The following is a 26210-nucleotide window of genomic DNA, read 5'->3' as shown; positions in this document are numbered from 1 at the left end:
TCCACTAGTCATGTATGGATGTGAGAGTTGGACTATAAAGAAAGCTGAGCACCGAAGAATTGATGCCTTTGAACTGTGGTGTTGGAGAAGACTCTTGAGAGTCCCTTGTACTGCAAGAGATCAAACCAGTGAATCCTAAAGGAAATCAGTCCTGAATATTCATTGGAAGGACTGATGCTGAAGCTGAAACTCCAATACTTTGGCCACCTGATGCGAAGAGCTGACTCATTGGAAAAGACCCTGATGCTGGCAAAGATTGAAGGCAGGAGGAGAAGGGGACGACAAAGGATGAGATGGTTGGATGGCATCACAGACTTGAAGGAAATGAGTTTGAGCAAGCTCTGGGAGATGGTGAAAAACAGGGAAGGCTATTGTGTTGCAGTCCATGGGGTCACAAAGAGTCAGACATGACTGAGCGACTGAACAGCAGCAATGGCCGCTCTCCTGAATACCTGCCAACTACCATTGCTGTCTTTGATTCTACACATTTTACTACTTTAGATACCTCATATAAATGAAATCATGCCATAGTTGTCTTTCTGAATGGTTTATTTCATTTAGCATATTGTCCTCAAGCTTCACCTGTAGTGTTAAAGAGCATTTAGCCAGCATATAGTTGTCTTGCTTTTATACACAGTATGATCATCATATTAGTCTGCTATGTTGCCAGAGCTGAAAGTAAGTCTTATCAATATTTTAAAGATGGTAGAACCATGTTTTACTTTGAATTAAAATTCAAAATACTCTTTGCTCCTCTTTCCCCTATGGCCTTTGCATAATAGGTTTCCAAATGCTCGTGTACTAGGACTGAGAACTCAGCATCTCATTCCCCTTCTTATCTCTTGCTGCAGATATTATTCTTTTATATATACAATGATTTATGGAATTTAAAAAATCTTGATTAAGCTCTCTAATGTTCAAAAAAATTAACAATGTTTCTCCAGGCCTACCTACGATTCAAGGGCCAAAGATTGAAATGAAGTTTCTTTCTCAAAGATCAGGAATTTTCTTCCTTTCTTAGCAACTGTCTCAAAGTTTTCAGATCATTACACTGGTATTATTATACATAGAAACTTTGACTATCTGTCTTTCTGCTGAATACCCACTGAGGGTAGATGGACACATCTTATTTTCACATCTCTATCTTCTCTGATCATGTTTTCCTAATATTACAGACACTTTTTCTTCGGAGATTTTCCTTAGCCCCTATCTTATGCTTAACATTTAGTTAATACTCTTCTTTATTATAATGTATAATAAATATTCTTCTTTATTATATTCTTTATATTTATATTATGTTCCTTGTTCTTTATTATAATAATATAATACTTTAGACATTTTATAGTGAGTAACTAATAATCTATACATATACAAACACCTTTATAAAAAAGATTTTCACACATAGCAATAAAACTCAAGTAATATTTGTATGAGTCCCTTGAACTGGAGGTGAGTTCTTGGATATTCTTCATGTATATATTCCCTCTGTGATAATGCTTAGGCTTCCTTGGCTGCAGTGCTACGATGCTAGGCTATAGACAAGAATTTTGCATTACATATCAACACTCATGGTGTATAAAGTAGATGGGGTTAGGGCAAGAAGAGAAGTACATCTTTTCCTTCTTGTCATTACACCATTATTATTATTTTTTTGCAATATTATTTCTTCAGTTCAGTTCAGTTCAGTTGCTCAGTCATGTCCGACTCTTTGCAACCCCATGAATCACAGCACGCCAGGCCTCCCTGTCCATCATCAACTCCCGGAGTTCACTCAGACTCACGTCCATCGAGTCAGTGATGCCATCCAGCCAACTCATCCTCTGTCGTCCCCTTCTCCTCCTGCCCCCAATCCCTCCCAGCATCAGAGTCTTTTCCAATGAGTCAACTCTTCGCATGAGGTGGCCAAAGTACTGCAGTTTCAACTTTAGCATCATTCCTTCCAAAGAAATCCCAGGGCTGATCTTTAGAATGGACTGGTTGGATCTCCTTGCAGTCCAAGGGACTCTCAAGAGTCTTCTCCAGCTCCACAGTTCAAAAACATCAATTATTCAGTGCTCAGCCTTCTTCATAGTCCAACTCTCACATCCATACATGACCACAGGAAAAACCATAGCCTTGACTAGAAGGACCTTTGTTGGCAAAGTAATGCCTCTGCTTTTTAATATGCTATCTAGGTTGGTCAAAACTTTCCTTCAAAGGAGTAAGCGTCTTTTAATTTCATGGCTGCAGTCACCATCTGCAGTGATTGTGGAGCCCCCAAAAATAAAGTCTGACACTGTTTCCACTGTTTCCCCATCTATTTCCCATGAAGTGGTGGGACCGGATGCCATGATCTTCATTTTCTGAATGTTGAGCTTTAAGCCAACTTTTTCAGTCTCCTCTTTCACTTTCATCAAGAGGCTTTTGAGTTCCTCTTCACTTTCTGCCATAAGGGTGGTGTCATCTACATATCTGAGGTTATTGATATTTCTCCTGGCAATCTTGATTCCAGCTTGTGTTTCTTCCAGTCCAGTGTTTCTCATGATGTACTCCGCATAGAAGTTAAATAAGCAGGGTGACAATATACAGCCTTGACGTACTCCTTCTCCTGTTTGGAACCAGTCTGTTGTTCCATGTCCAGTTCTAACTGTTGCTTCCTGACCTGCATACAGGTTTCTCAAGAGGCAGGACAGGTGGTCTGGTATTCCCATCTCTTTCAGAATTTTCCAAAGTTTATTGTGATCCACACAGTCAAAGGCTTTGGCATAGTCAATAAAGCAGAAATAGATGTTTTTCTGGAACTCTCTTGCTTTTTCCATGATCCAGCGGATGTTGGCAATTTGATCTCTGGTTCCTCTGCCCTTTCTAAAACGAGCTTGAACATCAGGAAGTTCATAGTTAATGTATTGCTGAAGCCTGGTTTGGAGAATTTTGAGCATTACTTTAGTAGCATGTGAGATGAGTGCAATTATGCAGTAGTTTCAGCATTCTTTGGCATTGCCTTTCTTGGGATTGGAATGAAAACTGACCTTTTCCAGTCCTGTGGCCACTGCTGAGTTTTCCAAATTTGCTGGCATATTGAGTGCAGCACTTTCATAGCATCATCTTTCAGGATTTGAAATAGCTCAACTGGAATTCCATCACCTCCACTAGCTTTGTTCATAGTGATGCTTTCTAAGGCCCTCTTGACTTCACATTCCAGGATATCTGGCTCTAGATGAGTGATCACACCATTGTGATTATCTGGGTCATGAAGATCTTTTTTGTACAGTTCTTCTGTGTCTTCTTGGCACATCTTAATATCTTCTGCTTCTGTTAGGTCCATACCATTTCTGTCCTTTATTGAGCCCATTTTTGCATGAAATGCTCCCCTGGTATCTCTAATTTTCTTGAAGCGATCTCTAGTCTTTCCCATTCTACTGTTTTCCTCTATTTCTTTGCATTGATCGCTGAAGAAGGCTTTCTTATCTCTTCTTGCTATTCTTTGGAACTCTGCATTCAGATGCTTATATCTTTCCCTTTCTCCTTTGCTTTTCACTTCTCTTCTTTCACAGCTATTTGTAAGGCCTCCCCAGACAGCCATTTTGCTTTTTTGCATTTCTTTTCAATGGGGATGTTCTTGAAACCTGGCTCCTGTACAGTGTCATGAACCTCATTCCATATTTCATCAGGCACTCTATCTATCAGATCTAGGCCCTTACACCTATTTCTTACTTCCACTGTATAATCATAAGGGGTTTGATTTAGGTCATACCTGAATGGTCTAGTGGTTTTCCCTACTTTCTTCATATTAAGTCTGAATTTGGTAATAAGGAGTTCATGATCTGAGCCACAGTCAGCTCCTGGTCTTGTTTTTGTTGACTGTATAGAGCTTCTCCATCTTTGGCTGCAAAGAATATAATCCATCTGATTTCGGTGTTGACCATCTGGTGATGTCCATGTGTAGAGTCTTCTCTTGTGTTGTTGGAAGAGGGTGTTTGCTATGACCAGTGCGTTCTCTTGACAAAACTATATTAGTCTTTGCCCTGCTTCATTCTGTATTCCATGGCCAAATTTTCCTGTTACTCCAGGTGTTCCTTTACTTCCTACTTTTGCATTCCAGTCCCCTATAATGAAAAGGACATCTTTTTTGGGTGTTAGTTCTAAAAGGTCTTGTAGGTTTTCATAGAACCATTCAACTTCAGCTTCTTTAACGTGATTGGTTGGGGCATAGACTTGGATTACTGTAATATTGAATGGTTTGCCTTGGAAACGAACAGAGATCATTCTGTCATTTTTGAGATTGCATCCAAGTACTGCATTTTGGACTCTTTTGTTGACTATGATGGCTACTCCATTTCTTCTGAGGGATTTCCGCCTGCAGTAGTAGATATAATGGTCATCTGAGTTAAATTCACCCATTCCAGTCCATTTTAGTTTGCTGATTCCTAGAATGTCGATGTTCACTCTTGCCATCTCCTGTTTGACCACTTCCAATTTGCCTTGATTCATGGACCTGACATTCCAGGTTCCTATGCAATATTGCTCTTTACAGCATCGGACCTTGCTTCTATCACCAATCATATCCACAGCTGGGTATTGTTTTTGCTTTGGCTCCATCCCTTCATTCTTTCTGGAGTTATTTCTCCACTCTTTTCCAGTAGCATATTGGGCACCTACTGACCTGGGGAGTTCCTTTCATTATCCTATCATTTTGCCTTTTCATACTGTTCATGGGGTTCTCAAGGCAAGAATACTGAAGTGGTTTGACATTCCCTTCTCCAGTGGACCACATTCTGTCAGATCTCTCCACCATGACCTGTCCGTCTTGGATTGCCCCACAGGCATGGCTTAGTTTCACTGAGTTAGACAAGGCTGTGGTCCTAGTGTGATTAGATTGACTAGTTTTCTGAGTATGGTTTCAGTGTGTCTGCCTTCTGATGCCCTCTTGCAACACCTATGTTCTTACCTTGGGCATGGGGTGTCTCTTCATGGCTGCTCCAGCAAAGCGCAGCCGCTGCTCCTTACCTTGGACGATGGGTATCTCTTCACCACCACCCTTCCTGACCTTCAATGTGGGATAGCTCCTCTAGGCCCTCCTGCGCCCATGCTGCCCCTGGCCTTGGGCATGGGGGTGTGGGGTAGCTCCTCCCGGCACTCTCGGCTGCTGCCCCTGACCTCGGATGTGGGGTAACTCCTCTTGGCTGCCGCCCTTCAGGCTTGGGGTCCTCCCGGCTTCTGCTCCTGACCTCGCACATGGGGTAGCTCCTTTCGGCCACGCTTAGTGTGTCGGTTGCAGCCGCCCGCACTTATTTCTTAAGTGACCTCATTTTTCTAGTGAAAGCTAAAATCATAAACTTGTTCGGTGCACAATACCTCCTTACGCTCGGTTGACCCTTCAGTTCAGTTCAGTTCAGTTGCTCAGTCATGTCCGACTCTTTGCGACCCCATGAATTGCAGCACGCCAGGCCTCCCTGTCCATCACCAACTCCCGGAGTTCACTCAAACTCACGTCCATTGAGTCAGTGATGCCATTCAGCCATCTCATCCTCTGTCGTCCCCTTCTCCTCTGGCCCCCAATCCCTCCCAGCATCAGAGTCTTTTCCAATGAGTCAACTCTTCACATGAGATGGCCAAAGTACTGGAGTTTCAGCTTTAGCATCATTCCTTCCAAAGAAATCCCAGGGCTGATCTCCTTCGGAATGGACTGGTTGGATCTCCTTGCAGTCCAACGAAGACTCTGAAGAGTCTTCTCCAACACCACAGTTCAAAAGCTTCAATTCTTCGGCCCTTCAGATGACCAATTAAAGTGATTCATTTTGTATAAGTGTGTGAAATAGTCTTTCTTTTTGTTATTTTTCTTCTTTTCATTTTTCTCTCTAGCTATGGATCTCTTTCTGTCTCTGTCTCTCTCTCTTTCACACACAGATGCACACACACACACACACACACATACACACAAGAGACAAAGAGTGGACTCTTTGTTTATGGACAGTGAGGGTCTTTTAGAAGTTTGAGGCTAGTGACTCTGGATTTCAGTGCTATTCTGAGCTGGATGCAGACAAGTGAGGAAGCACGACCCCAAATGGCTATTCTGGGACAATTTCTGAGCTGCAAAGGCTTGCATTTTGGATCAGTGCTGAGTTGTCTCTGTTTGGCAGTTGTGCTGGAAGCAGTCCCAGAATTTCCAGGTGAGTTGATAATTTCTGACCTTCTCTTTTCTTTCCTTTTGATACTAGGACATGCTCCCTCCCCACCCCGCACATGTTTATTTATTTATTATTATTAGTTGTTGCATTTAGTTATTTAGATATTATTACTGTTGTAGAATGAGTATAGAAAACATCTGTGAGTTGATACTTCCTCATACCATCTGATCAGCACCAGTAAAGAGGAAGGTGGCTGCACTGAGTCAAAGGCTTAGAGCACACAGAATGAAGCTGAATTTGGAAGGAAATGTAAGGGAGAATAAGAAAGTTGAGGTGAGAAGAGAATAGAAGTTGAGAGTTTCCTCATTATATACCCAAGAGAGGCACTTGAAAAAGAAAAAAAAAAAAACTTTCTTCAAGCATTTCTTGCTGTTCTGTGGACATGAGAGCCTTGTGTTTATACACAGCAGGAAACTGTATATTGTCAGGGAACTGCTAAAGCAAGAAAAGGAAGTAAGAATAAATGGCCTATGAAGTCTTCTGAAAGGGATACCGACTACCTCTTTTCTTCAGAGGTCAAAGTATTGTTTGGCTTTTGTGAATGTTTCAGAGGTAGGTCTCTTCCTGTTGATACTGCAAATATCCCCAGAGGCCAGGTTATAGAAAAAAGTATTTCAGAGAAAGAAATGGGTTCAAGAATAAATACTTTTCTGGAGAACAAAAAAATGGAGTCTTTGCCAGCAGAGCAAAGTAGATACTCTATACTATTAAAATAATGATTTAGACTAGCTGTCTTGTGAGTGGAGGACAGATTGTAATAGATGTGGAGGGTTTTGCACCTATATTAAGGGCTTCCTAGGTGGTGCAGTCCTAAAGAATCCACCTGCCAGTGCAGAAGACATCAGATACACGGGTTTATTCCCTGGGTTGGAAAGATCCCCTGGAGGAGGAAATGGCAACCCACTCCAATATTCTTGCCTGGAGACTCCCATGGACAGAGAAGCTTGGCGGGCTACAGTCCATGGGGTCACAAAAGAGTCAGACATGATTGAGTTACTGAGCATGCACCCATACCTATATTAACAAAATTCACCACAAATATTTCTTCCCACTTTGTTTACGTAGCCACAGCTCTTGACAGTCCTTCCCTCTGCTTCCCTCTAGAGGACTCTTGGGGACATTAGATACAGTGACACTGATGAACATCAGCCCTGGCTTAGGTGTCAGGAAAATATATTCTTTCCTTACTATATAGGCAGGGAAACTATGGTTGACCCTGAGAACAAGTAAGTGTAAAAGCCAAATCTACACTTTTAAACAATATGATGATTTATATTATCCACAGCATTACTAGAGCTTGTGAGATCCTAAGTAGTTAATTGTTCTTCAGTTTATCCTGAAATAAGATGCTGGCTCATGATTTAATACTGGAAACATCATTACTGTTATTTAGGTGAGTCGACAGTTTGATGCCAGTTTGATGCTGATACCTTTCTTATTTGTTTCATTTTTGTAGACTGTATTTTTTTTTGTTGTTGAAAGTATAATAAAGTTCTCATTCCAACTCTAGAAAATATGATCATAACTCAAAGCCACTAGTGTCCAGAACAAAACTCATACTATTATTATTCCCTTTTGGTAGAAGAGTAACTTCAGACACAGAGATATTAAGTAATTGCAAGAGAAAGGAATACATACACACACAGAGGATCATACACCATGATCAAATTGAACTTCAGAAACCCAAGGATGGTTCAATATTAGCAAATCAGTCAATATAATCCACATTAACAAAGGAAGAGTAAAAAAAAATCACATGATAATCTCAATAGACACAGAAAAGCATTTGACAAAATTCAACATCCATTCATGATAAAAAGTCTCTTCAAGCTGGGTATAGAGGGAAAATATCTCAACATAACAAAAGCCATTTATGACAAACCCAAATAATACCCAATAGTGAAAAGTTGAAAGCCTTTCCTGCTAAATTCAGGAAGAATATAAGGATGTCCACTCTCACTACTGCTATTCAACATAGTATTGGAAGGCCTAGCCATAGCAATCAGACAAGAAAAAATATTAAAGGTATCCAAATTGGAAGGGAGAAAGTTAAACTGTCACTATTTGCAGATGACATGATATTTTATATAAAGAACCCTAAAGTCTCCATTTAAAAGCTATTAGAACTAATAAATGAATTTACCAAGGTAGCAGGATACAAGATTAATGTACAGAAATCTCTTGCATTTCTTTACACTAAATAATGAAATATCAGAAATAAAAAGCAAAAAAAAAAAAAACTATTTTAAAAATCACATAAAATAAAATAAAATACTTAGGAATAAATATAACCAAGGAGATGATGACCTTTACACTGAGAAGTATAAAACAATGATAAAGGAAGTTGAAGATGATTCAAAGAAATGTAAATATCTTACTTGAGACTGGGGAAATTACTGCCACTCACACACAAAATAATAGGGCTTCTGTTAGTAAATAAAGGAGAAATAAATATTGTGTATTTTATTAAAAGTGTCTGATACAGTTTCATAAGACATGAGATCATGGAATAATATCCTGTGTTTCAAAATAGAAAAAAAACAGTAGCTGCCAGAAACTACATTGTGCTTTATTTATTCAGACTCATCACATATTTTTTCCAGAACCTTAAGAAGTTTATTGACAAACTAGATGGGATTCATATGAGATTTCCAAATATGGTGAGAAATTTGAAGACCATTTAGAAGGAAGAAAAGTTGAGGAAATTTGGTTTGTGATTTAAGAAACTCTAAGAAAGTCACTGTCCTTAAACAGCTAATGAAGCATCATGGGAAAGAGTCCTCAGACCAATTCTATATAACTCCATGTGATAGAAGTATGATCATTGAATAGAAGTTACAGCACGGTGGTCAGGGTTTCAGTTAACATGAGAAGAAATTTTAATACAACTATCCAACAGCCATATTTCAAATCTTCTATTACTAAAAGTGCTTAAGCAGATGCTAGATGACCAATTGCTGGGATTCTGTTAAAGATATGCAGTAACTGTGTGGAGGGCTAGCCAAGATGAAATTAGAGGCCCTTCACCCTACACAAAATCCTTTAGGAATAATACAGTGTTTGCTCCATTGTTTGTCCCTAACATTCCTTCAGGCTATCTTAAGAAAGTCTTGAAGAACCATACAGCTCATGCATGTGAAGGAGAGAAATTGCGACTCACTTGCCCACAAAAGACATCTATCAGCATCCTTTCTGCTTTTTATGGTCATAAAGTCCCTTATCAAAACTTTTGTCCAACTCTAATTGGTAAGACCAGTGAAAATGCCACCTGTGTGTCAGTCACAGCTAGACAGGTAAGACCCAACTTCTCAGAAAGCAAGGGTCCAAGTAACTCTGCATTCAAAAGCAAACATATCTAATTTTATTTGAGGAAAGAATAGATTCAATATGTAATTACCATGGAAATATGAGTAAAATGGAAAAGAAATTAATCATGCATAGCTTGACTACACCATTTAGATTAGAAAAGCTTTGATTTCAGTTACATATTCTTAATTTGGCCATTTCCCTTCCCTTCTTATATAGTAACACCTAACATTCCTTGAGTACTTACTATGTGCCAGGCATATTGCTTGGCACAATACGTGAATTCTTTCCTTTAGTACACATAACCTCGTGAAGTAGGTACTACTTTTAAATATAATTTTATAGATGAGGAAACTGAGAATCAGATAAGCAAAGTGATTCTCCCAATGTTATACAGCTATTCAGTAATAGAGGTCATTGGTGACCTAGATGCGTGCTGGATTAAGGGCTCCATCATTTGAGAAGCTTCATAGGAGCTCATGATCTAATACAAACTAAAATATACCTGGAATCAATTGAGAACATTCTAGTTTTCCCTAGGGACTAATATTGGCTTCCCAGATGGCTTAGGGTAAAGAATCTGCCTGCCAATGCAGGAGACTTGGGTTCAATCTCTGGGTTGGGGAAGATCCCCTGGAGGAGGAAATGGCAACTCACTCCAGTATTCTTGCCTGGAGAATTCCATGGACAGAGGAGCCTGGCAGGCTACAGTCTGTGGGCTCATAAAGAATTGGACATGACTTAGCAACTAAAAACAACAGCAACAAGAGATTAATGTACGGGCAGCTTCCTGATTGACCCATCATTAATCTTAAAAGAATACACTTTCCATCTTTACTTTCTTGGTAGCAATTCAGTCTTATTCCTGCCACCACTAGCTCTACTGAGATCACCACTGATCTTCACCAGTGGACCCTTTTATGTCTTTATCTAATGTGACCTATTGATGTCATCTGACAGTCTATCATTCTACCTTTCTTTAAACACGCAGTTCCTTTGGCTCTCATGATACCAGGCTCTCTCTTTTTTTCCCCCCTCACTTTTAAGAGCTTCTTCTCTCCTTCCCATTGTAACTAACCACATTAATTGCTTGGCCACCTGCTTTTTCTATTTCCAGAATCAGAGAGTATTCAATTTGTCATATATTAAAAGCTTTCATTTATGTAGAAATTAGATTTGAAAATAGCCCTTTGCTTAACTTGTGCCAGGAATTAGTATCTCCATTTAATATACAGGCAAATATAATTTTGCAGAGGCAATTTTCTGGTAGTCACATAGTGAAAGGTTGTTGTTGAATCACACGAATACACCAGGATTCTTGGCCCCCGGAGGAGAAGAATTCAATCCAGGGCCAGAGACGAGGCTTGATCGCTCAGAGCTTGTGTGATAAAGTTTTATTAAAGTATAAAGGAGATATAAAAAGCTTCTGACATAGGCATCAGAAGGGGGCAGAAAGAGTACCCGCTTGCTAGTGTTAACAATGAGGTTATATAATCCAAAGAATGTCTGGAGGTTGTAAAGACCTCATCAGACCTACTCCCATAATTTACATTTTAAGATAACACTGTCCTCAGGCAAGATACATCCTTGTAAAGACAAGGTCTACTCCCATAATTAACATTTTAAGATAACAGAAGGTTGAATCCAAAGACTGTCCTTAGGCAGGATACATTATTGTTATATAATCCTAAAGAATGTAGAGAAAGAAAAAAAAGTTTGTCCTTTCTTCCTCCTTGAGAATTCCAGACCCCTCTCTCCTTGGGGACCCCTAGACTCCCTATCAACCTGCCTAGGAACTGACTCTCTCAATAGCAAGTAAGTAACAGAACTGTAATTCAAGGCCTTACTTTTTATGTCTAATCCATCACCGTATATATATTCTCTTCTCAAAGTTCAATAAATAGAACATCTATGTGTCAGGGGTAAAATAAACATTTTATTGGTAAGTTAAAGAATTCAACTTTTAAAAATTTTGTAAAATTCATTAGTGGAAATGATAACACATTTATGTGAACTTCTATTCAGTAATTTCTCTCTTTTCCTTCTTCACAAGAAACTCCTGGATGAGTGCAAGGACAAACGCTGGTGTCAGATATCTGTGAATAGCCAAATGTTTTGACAAGATCCATGTCCTGGCATATACAAGTATCATATGCTGCTGACTCTGTGAGACCCCATAGATGGCAGCCCACCAGGCTCCACCATCCCTGGGATTCTCCAGGCAAGAACACTGGAGTGGGTTGCCATTTCCTTCTCCAATGCATGAAAGTGAAAAGTGAAAGTGAAGTCACTCAGTCGTATCCAACTCTTAGCGACCCCATGGACTACAGCCTACCAGGCTCCTCCATCCATGGGAGTTTCCAGGCAAGAGTACTGGAGTGGGGTGCCAGGGCCTTCTCTGCAAGTATCGTATAGTATCTTATAAATGTAGATCAGGCAAGTTTTACAGTGGTGTTTAAAATCAAGAGGCAATTTACCAAAAAGGATGGGACCTATATAGTTTGTGGGCTTATTTTTAAGTGTTGTGTTTTTGTTTTCATGCTTAGCAATTTTAAAACACTGTATAATATCTTAAGCTGTATTAACCCAGAAACACAAAATACTTCTTGGTGATAGAGGCCTATTTCTATTCTATAACTCAAGATTTGAAATTTACCCAAAAGTAAGAGCTACTTCCACTTTAACCCTCCTCTCATTTAAAAATTTTTCATGGAATCCAAAATTTGGATTGCAGTTCTTCTGACAGCTGATTTCTACAAGTTCAGATGACTTTATTATATATTTTTCCTCATTTTAAGGAGGTTTAAACTATCAGTGCTTCAAAACAGTTTAAAATAATACATATTGGAATATAATGTTGAGTTTGAAAGGGAATCTAAAGTATCAGCTTTGTTTCCTAGTGAACTACTGAATAAAGACAGTGTGTGAGAATGGTACACTGAGGCTTCGATGCAGAAATAAATTTGTCTTGACAATTTTCTCTGCAAGTTATGGCAAATTCATGGAAGGAAAACAAGAATGTGATGTAATGAATAAAAATGGACCTGTCATAGGTATGTTGGAAATAGAAGACACACAAATCTACAGTAGAAATTTCCAAATTCTCTGAACTTTAAATAATTGATTAATATATTCCAGATCACCATGGTATTAAAATATAAGCAATACCATGAGACTAGCACTGAGTATATAATATGAACATTCTCAACTGGTTGCAACTATTTTATGAACAAGAGTATAATCATGATTAGCTACTGCAGAGCCACAGAAATGTTTCTTTTGAAAGCTATGTCTTATATGTTTTCCAGAGACAGCGTAGGTGTAAAACTAAACAATGCTTAGCTTTAAAATGTGCAAACTCAGTAGCCTCTGCTTACTCCAGTTTATCCTGGAGTATATGCCACAAAAATTAACATCCTTAAGAATTTGATTGGAAAACTCTCTTACATTGACATATTCTCAGTTAATAATGCAACACTGTATCACATTATTGCTGAAGTAAGCTGTAACTTTAGTACAAATAAATAGGGTCTGTGTGCAATTTCCACAGCATAATTTCTGTGTTTGGCCTAAACTGATCTCAGTTTCAGTGCTGTTGCTCTGTGATTATTCCTGTATTGTGTTGCTTTCTGGTATATTCATGGTTCTGTAGAAGACATGCCTTTTGAATGCTTCAGATCAAAAAAGCTTTGAATAACCTTTGTTGATTCTCATAAACCTTGGCATAGTTCAGGGAAAATCATCATAAACCTTTTTCTTATTAAACATAATTATGCACAGGATTATTTAGCTTAACCTCTGTCCAGTGATTGTCAATCAGCAGTGATTTTAACCTCTTCCACAAAGACACTGTGTCTGGAAACATGTTTGGTTATCACAACTGGGGTCAGTTGTTCCTGACGTCTAGTGAGTAGAGGTCAAGGATGCTGTTAAACATTATACAATGTACAGGACAGCCCCCTGCAACTGAGAACTATCCAACCTTTAAAGTAAATACTTCCAAGGTTGAGAAATTCTGCTCTAGTGATAGTGCATGCTCATGCTTAGTCACTCAGTCGTGTCCAACTCTCTGCGATCCCATGGACTAGAGCCTGCCAGGCTCCTCTGTCCATGGGGATTCTCCAGGCAAGAATACTGGAGTGGGTTGCCATGCCCCCCTCCAGGAGATCTTCCCAACCCAAGGATCGAACCCAAGTCTCCTGCATTGCTGATGGATTCTTTACCGTCTAAGCCACCAGGGGAGCCCAGTGATAGAGTACAAGATACCTCTAACTTGGCTCCCTCATCTACACTTCAATTACTTCTTCCATAAAAGACAGAAGAAATTTAGTATTTGTAAATTTGTATTTTTCAAAGTCACTAAGTTGTACTAATATCTTTAATTTCCAACTACTCATAGATACTGAAAATCTAAAATAATACATTGTAAACTACATATTTAGAGCAGTAAAAAGAATTTGAGCTGTTAGGAACTTGGAGAAAATTTTAAATCTTTATAACTCTTGGCAAACAAAAGTTGTATTGCTTTTTTTTTCCAAGTACAAAAATGACAAATCTCTTTCATGCATTTCAGAGGAAGGAAGACCCAATATTTGACAGTATTTGATATCTGCCAAGAACTTGGGAGATCTTACGGTATGGTTTTCTAGGGAAGATAAGACAAGACGTCAGCTTCTTTCTAAGTTAAAGACAATTCTGGACCTGGTGTGCTGTTAAAGCCTGGCAGTATGATGTGATAGAAAGAAAAAAAAAAAATCAAGATTGCTCTTTCCATCCAAGAATAGTGTGCATTTGTAGTGTTTACCTAAGATCTATTTTCCCATCCTACTAACATCCTGAATTTCCTGTTAGGAAATTATTGACATTGACTGTAGTCTAAAGGGACAATGCTCTTCACTAGCCAAGGAGTGGGCATGCTAGCCAAGTCAGGCCAAGGTAATAGGTGTTCCTTCCATGATTATTTGTATCTCAAATAAAATGACAAAGAGGATAACAGTATCCAGGTTCATTCACCCCAGTGAAGGCATCCTGAATAGACTATTTTGACTGCAAGACCACACTTTTAGTTCTATTTCCTTGAGATCTTAAAGTATTTTGCATATTTTAAAAAATTCTCAAGCCTGCATTGCACAAATACCTATTCTGGTTCTTCTATGCATTCTACTTCTTTTTTTCTTCCCCAACTCAAATCATTTGTTTGTTTGAATCATAAACAACAGAGTGCTTAGCTCCTGACGCTCTACAATGAGTCTTGAGACAGTGTCAAAAGAGAGAAAACTGTAAGTTGTTTGCAGATACAGCTACTTTTGGTGAACCTTGTTTCCCAGGAGTGAAGAAACAGCTGCAAGTTTCCCATATATGTGGTAATAAAAAGAGGGTGTCCCTACCACTTAATAAATTACTGTGGAAAGCTACAATATTATAACTCGCATCCTACAATTACAATAATAGCTAAAATCTTTATAGCACTTTTCAGTTTCCAATTTTTTTATATCCATGTTTCTCATTTGGTCATTACAATAATCCTGTGAGGCATTGTTGTTATTGTTCAGTTGCCCAGTCATGTTGGACTCTTTGCGACCCCCATGGACTGCAGTACAACAGGCCTCCCTGTCCCTCACCATCTCCTGAAGTCTGCCCAAGTTCATGTCCATTGCATTGGTGATGCCATCCAGCCATCTCATCCTCTGACATCCTTTTTTCCTTCTGTCCTCAACAGATGAGTCGTCTATTCGCATCAGATGACCGAAATACTGGAGCATCAGCTTCAGCATCAGTCCTTCCCAAGAATATTCAGGGTTGATTTCATTTAGGATTGACTAGTTTGATCTCCTTGCTGTCCAAGGGACTCTACGGAGTCTTCTCCAGCACCACTGTTCGAAGGCATCAATTCTTCGGCACTTTGCCTTCTTTATGGTCCAGCTCTCGCAACCCTTATGTGACCACTGGGAAGACCATAGCCTTGACTTTACAGACCTTTGTCAGCACAGTAATGTCTCTGCTTTTCAACACACTGTCTAGGTTTGTCATAGCTTTCTTGCCAAGAAGCAAACGTCTTCTGATTTCAGGGTTGCAGTCACCATTTGCAGTGATTTTAGAGCCCAAGAAGAGGAAATTTGTTGTTACTTCCACCTTTTTCCCTTTCTATATGCCATGAAGTAAGGGGGCCGGATGCCATGGTGTGCTCAGATGCTCAGTCGTGTCTGACTCTTGTGATCCCATGGACTGTAGCCTGCCAGGCTCCTCTGTCCATGGGATTTCCCAGGTGAGAATACTGGAGTGGGTTGCCATTTCCTTCTCCAGGAGATCTTCCCAACCAAGAGGATTGAACCAGCATCTCTTAAGTTTTCTTCATTGGCAGGTAGATTCTTTACCACTAGTACCACCTGGGAAGCCCTTTTCCCTTTCTATTTGCCATGAAGTAATGGGGCTTGATGCCATGATCTTAGTTTTTGTAATATTTAGTTTTAAGCTGGTTCTTTCACTCTAAATGTTGCTTCTTGACTCATACAGGTTTCTCAGTAGACAGGTAAGATGGTCTGGTGTTCCCATCTCTTTAAGAGCTTTCCACAGTAAGTTATGATCCACACAGTCAAAGGCTTTAGCATAATCTATGAAACAGAGGTAGATGTTTTTCTGGAATTCCCTAACTCTCTATGATCCAATGAATGTTGGCAATTTCACCTCTTGTTCCTCTGCCTTTTCTAAACCCAGCTTGGACATCTGAAAATTCTTGGTTCCCATAATGCTGAAGCCTAGCATGCAAGATTTTAAGCATGACCTTACTAGCATGGGGGGCTTCCCTGATAGCTCAATTGGTAAAGAATCCGCCTGCATTGCAGGAGACCTCGGTTAGATTCCTGGGTCAGGACGATCTTTTGGAGAAGAGATAGGCTACCCACTCCAGTATTCTGGCCTGGAGAATTTCATGGACTGTATAGTCCATGGGGTGGCAAAGAGTCAGACATGACTGAGCAACTTTCACTTTCACTTTACTAGCAGGGGAGATGAGTGCAGTTGTCTGATGGTTAACACATTCTTTGGTACTACCCTTCTTGGGAATTGGGATGAAGATTGACTTTTTCAGTTCTGTGGCCACTGCTGCGTCTTCCAGATTTGCTGATATACTGAGTGCAACACATTTAAAGCATCATCCTTTAGGGTTTTGAATAGCTCTACTGAAATTCTATCGCATCAAATAGCTTTATTGACAGCAGTGCTTCCAAAGGCCCACTTGATTTCACACTCCAGAATGTCTGGTTCTGGGTGACTGACCACACCATCACAGTTATCCAGTTCATTAAAATCTCTTTTATATAGTTCTTCCATGTATTCTTTCCATCTCTTCTTGATCTCTTCTGCATCTACTAGGTCTCTACCATTTCTGTCCTTTATTGTGGCCATCTTTGGGCAAAATGTTCCCTTGATATTTCCAATTTTCCTAAAGGGATCTCTAGTCTTTCCCCTTCTGTTGTTTTCCTCTACTTTTATGCACCGTTCATTGAAGAAGGCCTTCTTGTCTCTCCCTGCTATTCTTTGGAACTCTGTGTTTAATTTGATGTAACTTTCTCTTTCTCCCTTGCTTTTATTCCCATTCTATAGAAAAGAAAACAGAGTTTCAGAAAGGAAAAATAACACGTTCAAGATTACACAGGTATTAAGTGACTTTGATTCCATGCCTGTGAGATATTCAGGAGAAAATGATGTTAGTATGTATATATATATATATATATGTGTGTGTGTGTGTTGATTTGAGTATGGGGCCAGTACTGAAGGTATTAGGAGCTGTATCAGCTAGGATGGTTAGATACCTGCAGTAGAGGTCAACCTAAGCTGTTTTAGCATAAAAGGAGTTTATTAAAAGGGCAGTGGATATCTCATAGAAGTTGCTGAGAGGGATGTATAACCTGGCTTAGCTATATATCTAAGAAAAATGCCCCAAACTGTACTTTGGAACTTTCTGTTAAGAAAAATGCTTCTTCCATTAAACAGCTGCTGCCACTAAAGAGAGAAAAGTTTTTAAGTCCTTAGCTTCCAAGTCCAGGTGTCACAGACACATCTGACTGGGCGAGCTTAGATCATGTTCCAAATCCCCAGTTGTAAGGGAGATTGGGAAAGTCAGCACTTGAATTTTCATCCCCTGTGATAGGAGGTAAAGTTTTCTTCCTACAAAAACCTATAATGTGGGTTAATACTGCAGTCATATTAACCCACTGCAGAAAGGCTTTGAGTAGCCAAAACAGCATAGTTGTCATTTATATTTAAAATATGCTTATATTCTTCCTAAAAGGTTAATGATACTTATCCTACTAATATTTGTAGAATGGAGAAATCTCCAAACAAAAAGTTGACATAGCAGGATAACTGCTGTGTATAGTTTGAAGAGGGGTTAGAACAAAGTCCAAAGGAATGTTAGCGCTTAAGAGACTTGCAGAGAAAAAGAAAATTTCAAAGGGGACTCAGTTCAGTTCAGTTCAGTTGCTCAGTCATGTCCGACTCTTTGCGACCCCATGGACTGCAAAACTCCAGGCCTCCCTGTCCATCACCAACTCCCGGAGTTTGCTCAAACTCATGTCCATCGAGTCAGTGATGCCATCCAATCATCTCATCCTCTGTCCTCCCCTTCTCCTCCTGCCTTCAATCTTTCCCAGCATTAGGGTCTTGTCCAATGAGTCAGTTCTTCGCATCAGGTGGCCAAAGTACTGGAGTTTCAGCTTCGGCATCAGACCTTCCAGTGAATGTTCAGGACTGATTTCCTTTAGGATTGACTGGATGGATCTCCTTGCAGTCCAAGGGACTCTCAAGGGTCTTCTCCAACACCACATTTCAAAAACATCGATTCTTTGGTGCTCAGCCTTCTTTATGGTCCAACTCTCATATCCGTACATCACTACTAGAAAAACCATAGCACTGATTAGACAGACCTTTGTCAGCAAAGTAATGCCTCTGCTTTTTTATATGCTGTCTAGGTTGGTCATAGTTTTTCTAGCAAAGAGCAAGCGTCTTTGAATTTCATGGCTGCAGTCACCATCTGCAGTGATTTTTGGAGCCCTCCAAAATAACATGTGTCACTGTTTCCACTGTTTTCCCATCTATTTGCCATGAAGTGATGGGACTAGATGCCATGATCTTAGTTTTCTGAATGTTCAGTTTTAAGCCAGCTTTTAAACTCTCCTCTTTCACTTTCATCAAGAGGCTCTTTAGTTCTTTGCTTTATGTCATAAGGGTGGTGTCATCTGAATATCTGAGGTTATTGAAATTTCTCCCGGCAATCTTTGTTCCAGATTGCGCTTCATCAAGTCCGGTATTTCTCATGATGTACTCTGTATATAAGTTAAGTAAGCAAGGTGACAATATACAGCCTTGATGTACTCCTTTCCCAATTTGGAACCAGTCTGATGTTCCATGTCTGGTTCTAACTGTTGCTTCTTGACCTGCATACAAATTTCTTAGGAGGCAGATAAGGTGGCCTATTATTTCCATCTCTTGAAGAATTTTCCAGAGTTTGTTGTGATCCACACAAAGGTTTTGGCATAATCAATAAAGCAGAGTAGCTGTTTTTCTGGAACTCTCTTGCTTTTTTGATGATCCAATGGATATTGGCAATTTGATCTCTGGTTCCTCTACCTTTTCTAAATCCAGCTTGAACATCTGGAAGTTCACAGTTGACATACTGTTGAAGTCTGGCTTGGAGAATTTTGAACATTACTTTGCTAGCATGAGAAATGAGTGCAACTGTGTGGTAGTTTGAACATTCTTTGCCATTGCTCTTCTTTGGGATTGGAATGAAAACTGACTTTTCCAGTCCTGTGGCCACTACTGAATTTTCCAAATTTGCTGGCATTTTGAGTGCAGCACTTTAACAGCATCATCTTTTAGGAATTGAAATAGCTCAACTGGAATTCCATCACCTCCACTAGCTTTGTTTGTAGTGATACTTCCTAAGGCCCACTTGATTTCACATTCCAGGATTAATTCAAAGGGAACTAAGAAGAGATGAAGTATGAAGAAGATGAGAAGAATGTGGTGTGAAAGCAAAAAGGGAGAAGACTGATGGAAAGGAAGACTTAATCAGCTGTGTCTATAATGTTATGAGGAACAGTGAGATGAAAACTCAGAGATAGTTCTAGGGGGATGTGAGATTACAGATATCTTTTTATTTTTGATTTAAAATATGCCAACGTTTTTCTAAACTGAGAGGAAGGAGCCATTCCATACATTAAAACAATGGCTTCATCTTCTTTGGTGTTTGGTAAATCCTTATTTTGAAATTGCTTTAATTCAAAGTCTTCACTACATTCCATTTCAAGCATCCTTAGTACTTTAGTGTACACTCCTTGCTTCTGTGCTTTGAAATCTCCTTAGTTCATTTATTCCTTCCTCTATTCTGTGACAATGCCTAGACCATTACTTGATTTAATACTCAGGATTTATTCCATGGAAATAAATAGGTATGATAAGGCTGTCACTTTAAAACTTAGATTAACACTACTTTAATTTAGTCTCTCACAATATATTACTTTAAATGAAAGTATGCCAAATATCAACTTTTTAACCATCCCAGTTGTATGAACAGTAATCGGAATTCCCATGCCAATTTTCAACTCTTTGATGTTTTGCATTTCAGTGCCTATAAAGCTGCTGCAAAAAATTGACCATAGCTCACTGGACCCATTTACACCGTCTGATTATATATATGGTAAGTATCAGAAAACACTCTGCATAGTATGCCTACAGGTGAATGATTAGAAACAGAATAGCTAAATAGTCTTATTTAATACTAAATATTCCTTTCTTTATCCTTTCCCCTCTTAAAAACTTGGGTCTAATCTGATCTCCTACATACTGCCTTCCTATAAAATATCTCTTTCATTCGGACACAATCATGGGAATTTAATCTAAACTAAGACTAGGCAGTTTTAGGTGGAAAAATAAAGTCTCATAAAAATGGAATTTAATATTTGAAATGGTGCTGTATTGTCTAAGTCTATTGGAAAGCTTGCTTAGAACATCTAATGGTTGAGAGCATCTTCCATACATACAGTCTCATGGAGTCAGATTTTGTACCATAACTATATATATTTAAATTAAAGAGTTAAATTATAGAGTTAATATATAATATCAGAGTCTAAGGTGATTAGTCCAAACTCCGTTAATATTTGACTCATTCTCAAATGGCAAACTTCCTCCAACAAGTTTTATTTCTTTTTTTTTTTTTTGCAGACTTTTGAAGGTATAGTTTACATATCATAAAATTCATCCTATTAGGCATACAATGAATGATTTTTAGTATATGCAGAGAGTTGTGTAACCATTACCATGGTCACATTTTAGAACATTTTATCACCTCTCCCCAAAGAAATCTTGTGCTCATTAGCAACTTACATTGGATTCACCAGAGATCTGTTGATGCAAAAATAGTTAAGAATGTAGATATATTATCAGTCCAATGCAGTTTTCAAATTATGCTAAGTGCTGTAGCTCTTTTTGGTGAAAGTATGTGTAGAAGGATAACTTTTTGAGCAGGTCTCTTATAGATGGTCCTAGATGACACTGCCTCGCTAATATGCCAAAGCAGGCCAACAAACTGGTGAGAAAGAACAGGTTGCCACTCAATTGAGACCTATTTCCTATAGGGTTGACATACTTTCTATATGGTCATTAGGAAAAGAAGTATGACTGCTTCATCTTATACACATTACTCTCACAAACATACATTTAGCCTCATTTCTTTAGGTCTGTGGCATATGGGTGACTATTTTCCTTTCTATAGTAATGGGTGAAGTTTTCTGTTTGTGACTATTAGATCAATATTATTAATTGTGTTAAACCAATATTTCATATCTTCATTGCATTTATGACTGTTTTTACTGGAAAAAAAAAAGTGAAATGTTAGTCCTGCAGTCATGCCTGGCTCTTTGCGACTGCATGGACTGTAGCACAACAGGCCCCTCTGTCCATGGGATTCTCCAGGCAAGAATACTAGAATGGGTTGACATTCTCTTTTCCAGGAGATCTTCCAGACCCACGGATCTAACCCGGATCTCCTGCATTGTAGGTGGATTCTTTACCATCTGAGCCACCTTGCTTTCTCCATTAGTTCTTAAAGGAGGTAATATAGTGCTGAATTTTCACATTCCTTCTTTACTCCTGTAAATTTTTGATTATGGATGTTGAAGCTATGTTATCACTTGCCTACGATGTTACATCATCCTGGCATATTGACCTTTTCATTTGGATGTTGTGACCATTTAAATCTTCAGTAAGTTTTATTACCTTAATATCTATTGTGCTTGATGCTAATAGAGTTATACCAACATTTTATGGTTTGCATTTTCCTGTTGTATCTTTAACCATCCTATTGATTTCTACTTTTGGGACTGGCATTTTTTCATCTTTATTCTCTTAATTGGAATATAATTGCTTTACAATGCTGTGTTAATTTTTGCAGTACAACAACATGAATCAACTATATGTATAATCAACTATATAAATCTTCTCCCTCTTGGATCTCCCTCCTACTCCACCTCCATCCCATCCCTCTAGGTCATCACAGAGGACCAGGCTGGGTTCCCTGTGTCATATAGCAGCTTCTTGCTAGCTATTTTACATATTGTCTTATATATATGTCAATGCTACTCTCTCAATTTGTCCCACCCTCTCCTTCTCCCCTCCCCATGTCCACAAGTCTGTTCTCTACATGTGCATCTCTATTCCTGCCCTGCAAGTAAGTTTATTGGTACCATTTATCTAGAGTCCATGTATATGAGTTAATATACAATATTTGTTTTTCTCTTTCTGACTTACTTCACTCTGTATGACAGACTTTAGGTTCATCCACATCACTACAAATGACCCAGTTTCATTCCTTTCTATGGCTGAGTAATATTCCACCGTATATGTGTATCACATCTTCTTTACCCATTCATCTGTCTCACCAAATAGAGAATTTCAATAAAGAGAAGCTATAAAAATTAAGCTTGATATAAATTCTGGAGTTGAAAAATATAACTAAAATGAAAAGTTTACTAGAGAGCTCAAAATTATATTTGAGCTGATAGAAGAAAGAATCAGTGAAATTAAAGATAGACCAGCTGAAATAGAGGGGACAGGTTCTCTAAAGAAAGCAAGTTGAGAGAGGAATAATAAAATAGGTGTAGGTATAGATTAATTCAGATTTAGGAAGATGAGGGAGTTTCTGTCAGATGGATTCTGTTCTTTTTTGAGAGTGGAGATAAAGATGAATAGGTGGGGCACAGGGCAGTTTTAGAGAAGTGAAACTATTATATATATATATATATATATATATATATATACACATATATATATGTATATATATATAGTGGTGAACATAGAACATTATGTGAAGTGAAGTGAAGTGAAAGTCGCTCAGTTGTGTCTGACTCTTTGCAACCCCATGAACTATACAGTCCATGGAATTCTCCAGGCCAGAGTACTGGAATGGGTAGCCTTTCCCTTCTCCAGGGGATCTTCCCAACCCAGGGATTGAACCCCAGTCTCCCACATTGCAGGCGGATTCTTTACCAGCTGAGCCACAAGAGAAACCCAAGAATACTGGAGTGGGTAGCCTATCCCTTCTCCAGGGGATCTTCCCGACCCAGGAATCGAACCTGCATTGCAGGTGGACTCTTTACCAACTGAGCTATCTACATGTATCAAAATCCACAGAACTGTACAACAGAAAGACTGAATCCTAATATAAACTATGGACTTTAGTTAATAATATATCAGCTTTGATTCATCAATTGTACCAAATGCATTGCACAAATTACACAAATACAAAATGTTAATAATAGGAGAAATTGTGTGTGAATGGGGTGGAGGGAGTAGTGAGGGGAGGTACGTGGGAAGTCTCTGCTTTCTGACAATTACTCTGTAAACTAAAAACTTGTTCTAAAAAACTTTAAAAGTCTTCAGTCTGTTAAAAATAATAAAAATATAAAGGAAAATATGGATGTTGATAATCTAAAATTTTTCCTTTAGAGGCATAAGAGCAATAGAAATTTTCAAAAGGAAAAAGAACTTATCCATTTGGCCATTCACAATGGAAGTGAAATATATTGTGGTGGGAAATAAATCTCTAATTATTATTATTATGATTCAAAAACAGGAGCCACAAGGAAAAGAGTTCTAGATTTGAGTAAATTAATAAAATTAAGCCTATGGACATCAAAAATGGCTACAATTAATGTTGAGGCAAATTACAAAAACTGTTTGTAATAATCCTGACAAAGAGCTAATAATAACAGTGTATAAGAGCTCTTTGAAATCTATAACAAAATCACTTACTTCTTTCAATTAAGCAAAAGATAGTAATAAAAAATTGACAGAAAGGAGAAACATAAATGTCTAATAAAATTGTCAAAATGTTTAACATTACTGGAAATCAGAGTCATACATAATTAAACATTGTGATAACATGTCTTGTTAAAGCGGTAACATAGAAAGTGCAATACTCCATGTTGGTTAAAATGCCAGTGGTGTGTATTATTGGTATACCATTGAAAGGGAGTTTGATAGTATCTACTTAGAGTTTTAACAAGTTTAGGTCCTATAGACTATAATGCCATTAAAAGAAATTTAGAAAAATATTTGAAAGATCTAAATCAAACAGTTGATAGCATTCCTAAGTGATGGTATTGTTGGTGGTTTTTTACATTTTCTGTATTTTCTAAGGTTTTTTCATAATATATCTCACCTTTATAATAAAAACATACAAAGAAAAAATTTAATCCAACTCTCAGAGGGAAAGAGAGGCTATCTGGTCATTTCATGAAAAAATCATAATATTGTGCCCATAACATTGCTCTAAAAAATAAAGTCATTTAAAAAAAAAAAAGAAAAAAGATAATATTGTATATAATGTCAGCTGCTTTTTTCCAAGTAAACTCTCATTAGCAGTTTCCCCTGTCATAATAAATAATTTTTAAACACCCAAAAAGACAACTAGTGATAGGTAAAGGTCATAAAAAAGATAAATTCTTCTTTCTGAATTGATAGTAAGGGGAGAAATAGCAATAGTTAAAGCAACATTGTTATTTTAAAAGAGTAAATGTCATAACATTAAATACAAGGAGATAGAGATTGTTATATGATGATAACTAGCTTATCATCTCAACCAATACAGAGTTTTCAAGGGAATTTTTTTCACTGGATGTGTTTCTCTGGTGCAGTATGTTGCATTTAATACAGAACTGGTGTGAAATAAGCCCCTAGTTTGAAGGTAGGAATAGGAAGTGTAACATTTTATTCTCTGTATTTTCAAGTTTGACAATGGAAAATGCATATACAACTACTATCTTTTGCTTGAGACGTTAGGGAAAAACCCACTAAAACATGCTTGGGCTTCACATTTATAATGATTAAATGAATACAAAATTCCAGTCCAATTCTCATTCAATGTCTTAGTCTGCTCAGGCTTCCAAAACAAAACAACATAGACAAGTTGGCTTAAACAACAAAAATTTATTTTCTCACAGATCTGGGGACAAGAAGATTCAGATTAAGGTGCCAGCATAGGAGGTTTCTGGTGGAAACTCTCTTCCTATATTGTAGACATCTGCTTTTTCACTGTATGTCCATAAACAGGAGAGAGAGAGACAGAGACAGAGACAAGAAAGGGAGGGAGGAGGAAAGAGATATCCTTATGCTGTCTCTTCTTATAAGGGCACTAACCCCATCATGAAGGCCCCACCATCATGACCTTTTGTAAACTTCTTTTCCAAAGGCCTCATCTCCAAATACCATCATGTTGAGGTTGAGGTTGTTGTTGTTGGGAGAGGGGACACAATTCAATCCGCAGCATTCAGGAATATAAAAATCACCAAGACACTAAAGAACTGGTTTGTCATTTTGCATTTATTCTTTGTTTGTTTTAGTATTTCTCATTTTGACACCATTATAGAGTATGGGTTTATTGTTTATTGTTTTCCTCACAGGCATCCCTGAGAAAATGGGCCTGTATTTCCTGTGTGGTGTCTCTGGAGGCCTTATCTTTCTATTATGCATCTTTACTTCCAAAATGACCTTTGTCCAAGAAATGAAAGAAGTTTCTGGGTGTATAAATTCCAAGTTGGTCAAGAAAAAGCTAGAGGACCAGGAAGAAGAAGAAAACCACAATGATGACAGTTCTTCTGGTTCCTCTTTCCATCACTTTACGTACACCTATCCATCCTTGATAGCCTGTTTTGCCCTGAGCTGACTGCAGCTTTAGAGCATTCAGCTAACGGACGAAAGAGATGAAATCTGGATAGCCAAAGAACCTAGTCTTTATGCTATTTACAAAATCAAAACTACCACAAAATAAAATGAAACACAATGTGCAACTTACCTAGTTTCCAGGTGTAAAGACATGATTCTATACGTTAAATACAGAAATGCCCAAAAGTACTGGATAATATGGATGGAAACGTATTATTGTTAATATATTAGTTTTCAATTGTCTCATTTAGACCATGAGTTTTCAGTTTACAGTAAGGCCCCAGAAGTTATGTTGCTGTTCAGTCAGTCAGGCACATCTGATATTTTGCCACCGCATGGACAGCAGCACGTCAGGCTTCCCTGTCCTTCAGTATCTCCCAGAATTTGCTCAAACTCATGTCCATTGAGTTGATACCATTCGACCATCTAATCCTCTTTCATCCTCTTCTCCTCCAGCCCTCCATCTTTCCTAACATCAGAATCTTTTCCAATGAGTTGGCTCTTCACATCAGGTGG

At 38.4% G+C, this 26210-nt stretch overlaps 1 long non-coding RNA gene across 1 annotated transcript; it reads left to right on the top strand.

The window, feature by feature from the left end:
* Positions 1-11207: 11207 nt before the first annotated feature.
* On the top strand, positions 11208-25816 carry LOC129640347 (uncharacterized). Its single transcript, XR_008708755.1, has 4 exons — positions 11208-11288; positions 20101-20172; positions 21485-21585; positions 25433-25816. It is a non-coding gene; the product is annotated as an uncharacterized LOC129640347 (long non-coding RNA).
* The last annotated feature ends 394 nt before the right edge of the window (positions 25817-26210 follow it).

Source organism: Bubalus kerabau, chromosome X, assembly GCF_029407905.1.
Source record: "Bubalus kerabau isolate K-KA32 ecotype Philippines breed swamp buffalo chromosome X, PCC_UOA_SB_1v2, whole genome shotgun sequence".
Taxonomy (NCBI): domain Eukaryota; kingdom Metazoa; phylum Chordata; class Mammalia; order Artiodactyla; family Bovidae; genus Bubalus; species Bubalus kerabau.
The sequence above is the reverse complement of the archived record's forward strand: the minus strand, read 5'-3'. Positions and strand labels throughout refer to the sequence as shown.